Below are 13,153 nucleotides of genomic sequence, written 5' to 3'. Positions count from 1 at the left end.
TATTTTTCTTCTCCATCTATCTCAGGAGGAAGAAAAAGGGATTTAAAAAAAAAAAAAAAAGGAAGAAAGCAAAAGAAGATTCAGCAACAAAAGTTATGGTTTTTTTTGACGGGACTGAAGATCTTATTTTTTTTAACGTTTTGGTTTGTCAGACCATTTCTTAGAAGGTCAAGATGGCCAGGCACTCAGGTTTCCTGTTGCTACTTCAGATGAGGGATCCTAGAGGGAGTCCATGCTGCAGCTCGTCATCCTTTTTGGGGAGACCGCCAGCGCAACACACTCCAGCCTTGGTGCCTCAGGAAGCCACGTCACTCATTCATTCTCCCCTCCTACTTTCCCCACCTCCACACACTGTGGTTGTGGTTGAGTGTTTTATTTGGTGTTCAGTATCTGAGTGGAAGAGGTAAGAAGCCTCTCTGATCAGTGAGATTAATTTGGTAACGTATACTGTACAGCACATTTAGAAAGCAGGGAAACCACACTGAAAATCGGCTACTCAAGGGTGCAGAGATCCAGTAGAAGGATGGGAAACTGTCAGCCAAAAATAAGGTAGGTTCAATATCATTTTATGCTTCATTAGAATAGATCTAAAAGAGTGAATTCATTAGAATTTGAGAAAACTATACCTGCAATGTGTCAACTTTAAAGGACTGAGTAGGGCACCATGTGGAGTTTCTTGAATAAACAAGGATAATTTAGCAAGCAAACTAAGATAGACAATATGGTTTTGAGTATTGCCTTGGACTGTTCTTTACAGAGGTGACATCCCTAGGTTTACAGCACTCAGAGCCTACTGAGGCAGGGAAAGATATTACAAGCATGATACACAAGGAGTAGAGCATCCTTGTCAGCTGCCCTGGCCTTCCAGGGAAGGACATTTGGGAAAACTGCATTTAGAGGTTGACCTTGGCATCTGTCAGCTGATGAACCACATCTCATAAGGGTGTCCTTCTGCATACATAGATGTATAGACAGATTATATTTACACTATATATAAATATACTGTATTTATGTGCAGCAGTGGCTTTCCCTAACGCAAACAGATTTGCTGTAGGAAAGCAATGGCTCATCCTAAAGCAACTAGGGATTTCTAAGGATGCCTTATGCCACATGCACAGATGTAGGAAGAGATGCCTGGGATAGGCAGCCCTACCCAGAGGACTCTCCCATCCAACCACCCAGCCCATCTTGCCATTGCTTTGTCAAGTATTTGTATGTTGGCCTTGCTGATGTTAAATTACCCCCTCATTCTTAGTCTTTGCCTTTGCACTTCCAAAAGGTGGTCACCAGAGCTCTCTGTTAACACCACTTTCTGGAAAACCACTGTACTCTGACAGCTTGCTTGGCCTTAAGGAGCTCAGATAAGGCTTGCTGTTGCCAAAATTAAATGTTCTGCTCATTTCCAAAGAGAAAGCATCCCTCACCTCCATGTTGACAGAGGTATAGGAAACAACTTTTTAAGGTGATCTTTAGGGGAAATGGCTTAAAGTTCCCAAAACTTGAAATCCTGCTCTTTCCAGCAGTCAAGGCCAAGAAAGTCCATGTGAAACTGGTGGTCCTAACCTGTACGGGTGCCTGTAGGGTCTTGGCTCCCAAGCCTACTGAATCCCCATGATTTTAAGTGCCTGGAACACTTACATGGACAGGATTCCCACTGCTTTTTAACATTCCTTGACTCCTTTCCAGAAAGAAGCTGCTGGCAAAAAACGTGGGTGGTAGAGCACTAATACTAATGAGCTACCCTTTTGGGTAATATCAGGTAATATCAACAGCCCACGTCATGCGTGACTGGGTCAGTCAGCAGCACCATCCCACCCTCAGCTCTGTGTGGCATGTCACTCCTTGGTCACAGTCGCCCGATTGCTGATAAATCCATGTCTTTCCGAGAAATCACAAGCCTTGCAGAAATCAGTGGGATAAAAAAAACAGCAGGATGTTTTTTCTATTCAGAAAACTCATGCAATGACTCAGCATCCTGCTACATTGTGCTCTGTAGGTCCAACCCCAGACCCGCAGCCTCCTGTGTGGAGGAAGAGATACTGTGACAAGGGAAGTAAGTAAAGGTGCGCCTCCAACACTCCAGAGGGAGGGCGGCATGGGGTGCCCCGGCCAACTCCAAAAATGTCAGGGCTGGTGAACATCTGCTGGCAGTCAGCCCATCCTGATCCTGTATCCATCACAGTGTTTGGTATTACTGTGGACCCAAACCCACAGCATTGCATGAATGCCCTTCTAAGCACCTGGTGCGAGGTTTTAGGCATGTAACTTGGCATCAAAGTTCTCCTCAAAGACTTTAGTTCTTTGTTTATAGCTTATGTGTTATCAGCTCAAGTTCTTAACGAATGAGGTTTGTGCACCCACAACCACCCAGTTGTCTGCATCTCCACTGAGTAGCTTTAACCAGAACTGGAAAAGAAATAAACCAGATGAGTGCAAGTGGTTGATATTTGTTTTTCTGGGGGTCTGGCAGTTTTATACCAGAGGTAGTTAATTTAAGGAACCAGGCGGGAGCAAAACTATTTCCAGGCCATAACCTCTTGTTGAAGGAGGGCAGGTTAGACAGAGAAGAGCTGCAGCAGCTCCCCAGTGAAGTCCTCTCTCCAGAAGCCTCATGCAGTAATGCTCCAGTAATGCTCAGAGGACCAAGAACATCATATTTGTGGAAGAACATGAGACTGGCTGTCCTTCCTTACAAATATGTATGTAACCTTGCTGACAGCATACATATTCCCAAGTCCACCACTTCATCCCATTTGTTTGGAGATCTTAGGTTTTCATGTCACTGCTATTTTTGTTCTGACCGCTTCCCCCATGTGACAGGTCTGAAGCCTGTAGAAGAGTTCAAACAGTTTCTCTGCACAGAGCAAAGCAAAACTACAAAGCTGAAGACAACCAGTTTTGGTTTTGCTTCTATTTTAATTGCATTCCTTCTCTTTTGAAACTGCTAGCCAGATCTAGTTCCCAGAATTTTTGTTGATAAATCTATACATATAATTACCTAAAGAAACAAGCTAACTAAAAAACCCAAAAAGCAACATGCAATCCCCAAGCCCCTCCAACCACAGACAAATCCAACTCTAGTCCTCCAACTGGACATTTCCTGCTGTGGAGCCTGCATGTCTGTTGTGTGAGCACAGATGTTGAGAAACTTTTTAAATTCTCAGATCACAGAGAAATCCACATTATTGACTAAATAAGACAACTTTATCTAGGGGCTGTGCAGCACTACAAAGGTCTTATTTGCTACAGAAACGTGGTATTTTTCTTTCAGCTATCCAGGAAAAGAGCCATCCAAGCCTTATCCAAACCTTATCAAAGGAAAAGAGCTATCCAAGTGAGCATAGTAGTGTTGGGTCAGTGGTTGGACTAGATGATCTTAGTGGTCCTTTCCAACCTTAATAATTCTATGATTCTACAATTCTGATGGCCTGTATCACTTCTCATTCCGAGTGAACAACTGAAAAATCAGAAGCCAAAGGAGTATAAATAAAATGCAGATGAATGAATAGATGAGAAGACAAAAATACTGGTATCAAGTGTGTGATATCTCACATTACAATATAGTCAATATGAACTATGTATATTATGAATATACATAACAATACATATGCAATTTTAATTAAAGTGTCCCTTATAGAACTTGCAGGAGCAAATTGAGTGAAGCACTCGCACTGGTCTCTCCAGCTAAACTAGAGGAGTTCATGCTCAGTGCATTTAATAAAACTTGCAAAGAAAATGACGTAGAGCATCTGAAGTAAGGCAAGATCAATTTTATCTTTATTCTCAACTGCAACAAGAGAAGTAAATTCTCCCCTTGAATAGGAAGTTGGGAACTTATATTCACTAATGTTTGAAAACTTTCTGCTGCTCTGATAAGAACACCGTAGATGTGCAAAAAGAAAATTTCATGTTACTTGCCAAATTTAGATGGCATGGAAAACAAGTAGGACCTTAGTAATAAAGTGTCTATAGCAGCAATAATGGTGGCAACACCTATTTACTTCAGGTCCTGGAAAAGGAAAATACAGTCTAAATATGCAATTAGAAAGAGACTCATTGTTCAGATGAACAAGCAAGCCGTTTGCTCAAGAGCATTTCCTGTCTCAAATGGATTTGGCAGCTTCATATTCCCTGAGAATATGAATTATGCTTTTAGAATATATGCAAATATATCACTTAGATACCAACACAGTATTGTAAAATGCTCATGAGTTACCTTACAGGAATTTTACAAGCATAGAGTTGTAAAATATAAGCAATAGTACTGCTCCATTGAACCTAGTTGTTACTACCAAAAAACCTTGCTAACAGTACATTTGTGTACTGTTGTACTGGTGTAATTTGAAGGGCTAAACATGCCTGATAATTTCAGTACTTAAAGCTGCATCACCTTCTGCTTGAAGAGCAAACAGTACCTCAGTGGCCAGAGCTTTGCTCTCTCAGGAGCAGTCCTGCCTGCTCTTGCCATCACCCCTATGCCCGTAGCTGTGCTGCACAGTCGCCTCCTTGCCATTCCTCCTGATTGTCACTGAGACACACCAAAGGGCAGATGGATGTGAATAATGCACAGGGACATCGGGCTGGGTCTCCCATTTGTCTTCCATGCATTTCCTGCTCGCTCACCCATATGGAGTTGCTTAACACAGACAAACCCATAAAGGCTGCTTGACACTGCAATGCCCAGTGCCCACTGCACACTCCTCCCTGAGAAGTCTGGGAAAAGGCTGAGCTGGCCAAAATGCCAAGTAAAGGGACAAGTCTTAAAGCAGGAGGGAGCTGCCCATGTAATCACAGGCCCCTGGGGGTTGGCAGTGAAGTGTGAGGTCTAACCAGCACCCGAGCTGACCCTCTGCCATTGTCCCTGCATTCCAGGTGGAAGATGAGCATTCCTGTGTGGAGGAAGAGATACTCCGACAAGGGAAGTAAGTAAAGGTGCTCCTCCAACACTCCAGGGGGATGGGTACCCTCAACCACCCTGAAGCACAACAGCCACAGCCATGGGGTACTCCAATGTAACTGTGCTGTCTTAGGATTTTTCCTAGAAACACAGGCACAAATACAACCTTCCCCAAGGGAAGTGGTCATGGCACTGAGCTTGCCAGAACTCAGGAAATTCCTGCACAGTGCTCTCAGACACAGCGTTTGGATTTTGGCTGATCCTGTGTGGAGCCAGGAAGTGGACTCAGCGATCCTTATGGGTCTTTTCCAACTTGGGATATTCCATAATTCTATGGTTCTAAATATGGTTCTGTTTGGGCAAAAAGTGTCTTCAGGCTTTACATTTAAATAACAAGCAGAGCACCTTCATGTGCTTTAGTATTTAATGGCTGAAAGATTAAAAACGAAGAGCAATCCTGTGGACTCCATCAGGTGTTCTGCTAGTGAAATAGTTTGGACATATTACATATGTAAATAGGGAAGACTCATGTGGTTGGAATCACATGCATTCACATAAACCACAAGACCTTGGTTTCAGTTCATACTGTTATCTTTTCTGTCAGTGGGTAAAACAGTTCATGCACTGATGTATAATATGTAGCACTGCTCTCATGAGTTGACAACTTGCTCAACAGCAGCAGCTTCTAGTGTATGTTTGTGTATATTGGCAATCTCATAGCAGCCTTGAGGCAGCACTGTGCTATTTGAAACCACTGCCAGGTCTCTGAATGGCAGCCTTAATGCAGTGCTGAAGGGCTGACACCTTCCCTTCAGTTAAGTTGCAAAGCAGGCATGCTTCAAGGTCTGCTATCTGAGGCAGAAGTGAAAGTTCAGCTCTGAAATGTTGTAGGAGCAACCAACAGCTCAACCAACTTCCCAATAATTGGGTTCCCAATAAGAACCCAATAGGCAGCTGAAAATAAAGCTGTGAGAAAGGATGAGGCAAAGAGCTCTGTGCCAGGGTCAAGGGACAGAGAGAGAAGCTGCTAGATAAGCCCAAACTTCTGAACCAATGAAGTTAATTGTCTGGGTTTCACTGTAGTCAGTGAGTAACATGACAAGGTGTGTGTGCTAAACCAAAGAAAAAAAATAACCTTTACCATCCACCAGATTTCTCTAGCACCCAGAGAGAACCCTGGGGGTTTTCCCTTCCCACACCCCATATCCCTCTGGCTGTACAAGAACTGGCAGTCACTTCTTTGCTTCCTCTCTTCCCAGCACAGACCGAGAGTCACCCACCAAGCCCTGCCCAGGTAATGATTCAAGCATGTGCTTTCACTGCTCACCTAAGGCATCCTCCTGTCTGAAAAAAAGAGACGTCCATCACCTTCCCTTGTTAGTTTCTAAGGAGTACTGCCCTCTCCTCCGCATCATAGCCATTTCCCCTCGGCTGCCTGCTAGCCAGCATAACCTCTCCTGCCTGCAGCTTCATCAAAATTGGCATGCTTTCTGCAAAAAATGTTTAAGTTTCAGCATGGCGTCTTTTAATAAAAAGCCTTTTATCTAGACTGTTGCCAACTCACTTTACCAATAGAAATTTCCAGTTGAAAGAATAAAAGAGATTTAATACTTGGGAAGTATTAAATGAATGGCTAAATCTCTTCTGGAACAGATCAAGGTTTCTGATGCCAATTCCTTTCTGCCTCTAGAAGGAGGAAAAAAGCTTCAAAGCATGTACTGTCAAGTCAAACATTTGGATTCTTACAAAACACAAGAGATCAAATGTCTGTGCTGCATGACAGGGCACACAGGAGGATTGGCGTGATGTCATATTGCCCAGTCCATTTTGCTTCCCTGTTTGGGGTCAGAACCAGGAGCTCTGGTAAGGCACCCTGAGGTAGCTGAAGAGGTAGCCACCCACTGGTGTGTGCCTGCTTATCTGCCCACACTCATCTCCCCACAGGGAACAGGAGGGAGAGCAGAACCTTTCTGCCCAAGGAATCCAACTGGTGCATTGTGTTCATTTGCTGAGATTATTTTTGGTGAAGCAGGTTATCCAGAGAGGTGGTGGTTGACCAGTCACTGGAGACATTCAAGCTCAGGCTGGATGAGACTCCGAGAAACTGGACTGAGCTGTAGGTGTCCCTGTTCATTTCAGGGTAGTTGGACTAGCCTGTGAGGGTCCCTCCCAACTCAGAGGATTCTATGATTCCTTCAGAACACAGCAGCTGAATACCTGTGGTCTGCTACTTCTGCTTTGAAAAGCTAATTTAACAGAGGATAAGGGAAGTTGTCTTTTAAATCATCAATCATAAACAATCACCAGAAAACATGTGGAGAGCAGAGAAAGGTGCTGCTTTTTAGCAGCCTGCTCTATTTTTTTCTTTTTTTCTTTAAGACAGCAGCAAAGCAAAAATTGGCTGTAGATATGTGGGTGTTTAACAGAAAATTTTAAGAAGGTGGGCAAGATGACAGAAAAGGGTGTGATTAAATGAGCTCATTGTTTGTGTGGGTGTGGGGTGAGATGAGGGGGAAGAAAAAAGGAGCGGGTGGAACTCTAATGGGGAACCTGCCAAGTAGCTGTCTTGAGACTTTTTGGTCCCAAGTATGATCCACAGAGCAAGATGTGAAGACAGTACTGGGAGAGTCTTTACTACAATACAAAGATAGCCCTTTCCAAGTATTAAGCTCAGTCTATGGCTAATGAAAGACTCAACCAAAGTGCCAGGAGTCTTCATACACACTCCTCATGTGCTGCGAATGTGTGGGACAAATCACTCCACCTCCACACCTAATTCCCCCCACTGATAAGAGAAAGTCGATGACAACAGCTTTGCAAAACTTGTAGGTTGCAAGCACCCTGGAATGTGTGGCTGCAATTAAGTTTTGGGTAGACCTGTGTGTTGGAAGGAACAAGAACCACTCCAGACTTCACTTGGTGGATTTAGAGCCAGTTAGTTATGAAAATAAACTGCCTAACTGTTCTTATTTTCAGGTATATTAAGAGAAATGCTGCTGTCCTTCCAGTTCTTTCTAACAGTGGCTAGGGAAAGGGACAGCCTGGCCTTTGCAGAAAGATAGGGAATTCCTTTTCTTAAGTTTGTACTCCCTTATCACTTCACTCTTTAAAATTTCTGTCATCTTTAAGTCTCAAAAAATTGTGCAAAACCTCAATTCAAAACTCAGGAATTGTTTTCAAAGCGCTGTTTCCCTGATGTTGTGAGATCTTCATACCAAGCAGAACCCAAATAGACAAGATGATTCTTACAGCTGAGAATATCTGACAGATTCCTCAGAAATTATGTTCCAATATGCCCTACTGAAGAAAGGAGCAACTGAAGAAAGGCCATTTAGTCAGGAGAAAAGGAGGCTGAGGGGAGACCTTATTGTTGTCTTCAAATACCTGAAAGGTGCTTACAGCAAGAGCAGGGTTGGTCTCTTCTCATTGGTGACAGGATGAGGAGAAATGGCCTCAAGTTGTGCCAGGGTAAATTTAGGTTGGATATCGGGAAAAACTTCTTTACAGAAAGGGTTGTTAAGCACTGGAATAGGCTCCCCAGGGAGGTAGTTGAGTCACCATCCCTGGATGTGTTTAAAAACTGTTTGGATGTGGTGCTCAGGGATGTGATTTAGCAGAGGGTTGTTAGGGTAATACGGTTAGGTTGTGGTTGGACTTGGTGATCCTTAAAGGTCTTTTCCAACCTGAGCAATTCTACGATTCTGTGATTCCAATGAAAATTTCTCAAACCTAGATTTGAAAAACAAAAGATAACCGCTTGGGTTTAATAACTCATGCAACAGATACCTTTGTTCCACTTACAGAACACAAAAGTAGCTCTGCTACAAATGTCAGCATGATCACAGCAAAATTCACTTAAACATACTGCTAATGCACCAGACAGCAGTGAATGCCACCAGAAAAGCTGTATTTACTTGCTAGCTTTATTACTCTGTGAATTCAAATCATGCATCAGGGCAAGTAAATTTTTAACTTCTGGATCCAGTTCACTGCATTCTTTTGGATTTAATGAGTCATCCTTCTGCCTACCTGGAAACACCCAAAACACATTAGCAGGCATGCACAGGAGTTAAAGAGTGGGCAAGTTTCAACAGGTTTGGGAAGGCAGCTACTCATGCAATGTTACCTTCTCATTCATCAATAATTCCCTCTCTGGTTCCAAGGAACGTGCTAGAAGAGGGCCACCAGGCAGAGGGCAGCTGTCCTTACATCCCCTGCAATATTTGGGCCCCTTCCAGGAGCCACATGTCCATGCTCACTTTAAGTGCTACTCCTGAGCCCAGCTTGTGCTGGTGGCTGGCACTTGGACCTCTCCAGGCACCAGCAGCCAAGCACACGGGCCAGCTAACTCATAGTTCCAGTCCCTGGGTGCAGCCAGGGCAGAGTATGATTCAGACTCCCCTATATGTGCCGCTGTGTTCCCATGTGCATGGTGTGATGAAAGTTTTCCTACGTAATCCACCAGCAGGCAGTATCAATCTCAGAACACGTCAGGCCATCACCATCCAGCTGTGCAGCAGTTATGTGCTGCTGCATGCTCCTGTGTGCAGCTGTGGTCCACACAAAAGGGAAATAGCTGCAGGTCTGCAAACCCTTCTCATTATTACATACGAGCATTAACACTACTGCAGGAGTGCTGCAAGATTCTTCAGCAAGAGGGTATTACCATGCTGAAGCCAATTCACCTCTCTTTCTCTCTCCCTCTCCCTGCTCTCAGGAACACAGTGACAAAAAAGGCTCTATGAATACCAGTGGAATGTGGTATTCTACTGTCAGCTACAATGTCAAACCTGAATCCTATTTAGCTAACACTGAAACTCAGACAGAATACGCAATTGTCAACATACCTAGGAGCAAGCAATATACCACCTACTCTGAAGACCAGAATGCATACGATTATGTCCTGATCCATTAGAAAGGAAGCCTTTCTGCTCTGATGGCATTCCTGGGAGCTACGTGAATATTTAAGCTGGCAGCACGCAGCCTTCGTAATCCCATCTGTTGTGCTGGCTCTTCAAACAAGCTGGAGAGAATCTCTGTTATGTTATAAAAGCTTATGTCTTCCAGTCAGTCCCAATGAGACAAATCTGAAAAAGCAATCACAAAAAGAAGCATGGAGAGGATACAGGACTTAACAATTAAAACAAGAGGAATCAGCAGTAGCTACCATTGCAAAGCAATGTTTATGTTTCTCTATAGAAAATGGAGTGCTTTTTGCTAGAAGCAATTGAGACTTCATAATTTTTCCAGATTTTCAGGATTTTTACAGTGCCTTTTTTTTAAGGGATGTAATAGAATTTATTATAGAAATATCAAAAATTCAATAATAATAACCATCTCCTTTTTTAAAAAAATAATAATAAACTTTGTTCTAGGTGATCTTGCTCTTCCAGAGTTTCTCTGGCTTGCTTCATATATATCACTATACACACAAAGATACAACCTGGATAAAGGCATCATTTCTCTAGTTGTTCTCCTCAACAACCCTTAATGCAATACTACTTGTCAGAGAGTGAAGTCTTAACAAAGCTGGATAGAATGAAGAACGCAACAAACTGCACACAATAAATAAACAAATAAAAAATGTAGGCACTTCAAGCCACTGCCACCTGGAAGACCATGAAACCACTGAAGATCCCAAAGTTGCACAGGCAGCAACTGCATGCCTCTCAGCAAGGGATTCCCTGGTGCTGCATCTGGCACATAACTCTTTCAGCTCTCTTCTACTGAACTCTCAGTTTTGGCTCTCTGCAGTGGCAGAGCACAACTTCTTCACAGCCCATCGACCTACTGCAAGAAGCATTTCTGATCACACATGTCCAGGTTGAAACTGGTTATTCATCTGCTAACCAGAGATCATAAAGTGATTATGTACTAATGTTCTTGCTACCGCATGTATTTTTTTTTTTCCTCTGTTTTTGTATTAAAACATTTTGAAAAAAAGTATTGTGCAGTTTTGCTGATATAAAATCTTTCTTGGTACCCAAATTACCTAACTTGATGAAATATTTTCACACTATTCTGATCCTAATGGATACGGTATTTATTATGTCACTGGTTATTTTCTTTTGTATTATCAATTTATCTCTAAGAGGTAACCAGATATGACTGTCTTTTTTTGGCATTTCCTTCAATTAGAGTTCAAAGTACATCTGGAGACATGCTGTAAAGCTGGATACTTTCTGTTGAATCATGGAATCATAGAATGGTCTGGGTTGAAAAGGACCACAATGATCATCTGGTTTCAACCCCCCTGCTATGTGCAGGGTCACCAACCAGCAGACCAGGCTGCCCAGAGCCACATCCAGCCTGGCCTTGAATGCCTCCAGGGATGGGGCATCCACAACCTCCTTGGGCAACCTGGTCCAGTGTGTCAACACCCTCTGTGGGAAAAACTTCTTCCAAATATCTAGCCTAAACCTCCTGTCTCAGTTTAAAACCATTCCCCCTTGTCCTATCACTATCCACCCCCATAAACAGCCGTTCCCCCTCCTGTTTATATGCTCCCTTCAAGTACTGGAAAGCCACAATGAGGTCCCCCAGAACCTACTCCTTTCCAAGCTAAACAAGCCCAGTTCCCTCAACCTTTCTTCATAGGAGAGGTGCTCCAGCTCTCTGATCATCTTAGCAGTCCTACATCTTGCTACAACTTCACTGCATTCTTCCCTGTGAATTGCCTGGGTAAAATTGCCTGCCTCTGTTCTGGAGCAGAGAACAGCAGGGAAAAAACGAATACTTTGCAGCTTCTTGTTTCTCCTCTTTAATTCTTAATGCACATGGAAGTGTCTTCATAAAGAAGTGATTATTATTTTTTTGTTCTTTGAAACAGAATCAAGATAAAGAAGTGTTGGTACATTCAGTCACCTTAAGCAGTAAGAGCAATAATATCAAGCAGCATCTCAAAGGCAAACTATTTTCTTGCCATTGTCATTTCCATAAGCTTCTGCTTTTGGGATAAACTATGCAAACTATGAATTTTGTCCTTCCCCAGAATAAGAGTATTTCTTTTAATTGTATGCTGCATACTATGTTAATGCACAACATTTGTGTATCTGTATATCTTTTTGTTGTTGCTGATGTTTTTTAGATACATGTATAGAAATAATAGCCTTAAATATACAATCATACCATTTCATCAAATGAGGCAAGAAAAGAGAAATTACGGTACTTATAGCCAGTGCTACATTTTACAAATTGGGATGGAGACAGAATTAATCATAGATGTGAGCTTAGTGACATCCTGATTTTCTCTACACCATTCCCCAACCCCAAGCTCAGATAAAATTACAACAACAATCATTTGAGTGCAGACAGACCCTTCATACTGCTCTCACCATTCAGAATTCCCATTGCTATTTTTCAACTCAAAATGCTGAAAGAATGCCAAAGAAAGAAAATGATCACTTGTAGAGTAAAAATAAATAATTTAATGCATAGTTGAGTTTTCACTTTACTTTTTAAATAAACTAGTAACAATAGAAAAACAGAAAAACTATTTTCCCTAGGATATTTTTCACAATACAAAAAATTCCTTAAAATAAATTTATCTGTGCAACAACACTAATATTTATACTGGCTAAAAATGTTTGTAAGTGAGAAAAAGTTATACTTCACTAACATGGTAGTGAAGTATCACATTATTCATGAAGTTAATGCTTAACTTTTAGCTTTCATGTTATAGTCAGTTACTGGCTGTAACTCTCACGCTACACTGGCCTACACCATCTGCCTCAGCATCTTCCTCTTGACACTCGTCTGTCCCATATGATCTCTTGTCATCAAGAACAACTGTCACTGTCTTGCTAAAGTAAGTATTTTGCATCTGTTTACTTATGGTTCTTCTTTTCTTTTTTTTTTTTTTTTTTTCCCCCCCCCATCACTGCCAGAGCAGGAGGTATAAGTAGAGCAGAAACTCATCTTCCTTTGAATTTAGAGCTGTGAATCCAATGGATGTCTTTTCACAAGAACCAGTAGCTAATTAGCAAAGTACACAGCTAATTTGACAGATTTGAAAGATTGCTGCAGCATTCAGATGCATTAGAGTCTTCCCAATGCTTCTTCCTTCTTCATTTCTATTCCACATTACAGAAGAGAAAAACAGATCAGACACCACCTTTTCTGGGAAGACTATAGGATGAACAAGAGGATGATGTGAGTACTAATTCACCTAAGAAGGAAGTGCAAAAGTTTTGAAAATAGAAAGTATATGTAAGTGTTCGATTGTTTTGAGAGGAAAGAGCACTGGGGAGATATGGC

Source organism: Tympanuchus pallidicinctus, unplaced genomic scaffold (assembly GCF_026119805.1).
Source record: "Tympanuchus pallidicinctus isolate F22 unplaced genomic scaffold, pur_lepc_1.0 scaffold10, whole genome shotgun sequence".
Classification (NCBI taxonomy): Eukaryota; Metazoa; Chordata; class Aves; order Galliformes; family Phasianidae; genus Tympanuchus; species Tympanuchus pallidicinctus.
The sequence above is the reverse complement of the archived record's forward strand: the minus strand, read 5'-3'. Positions refer to the sequence as shown.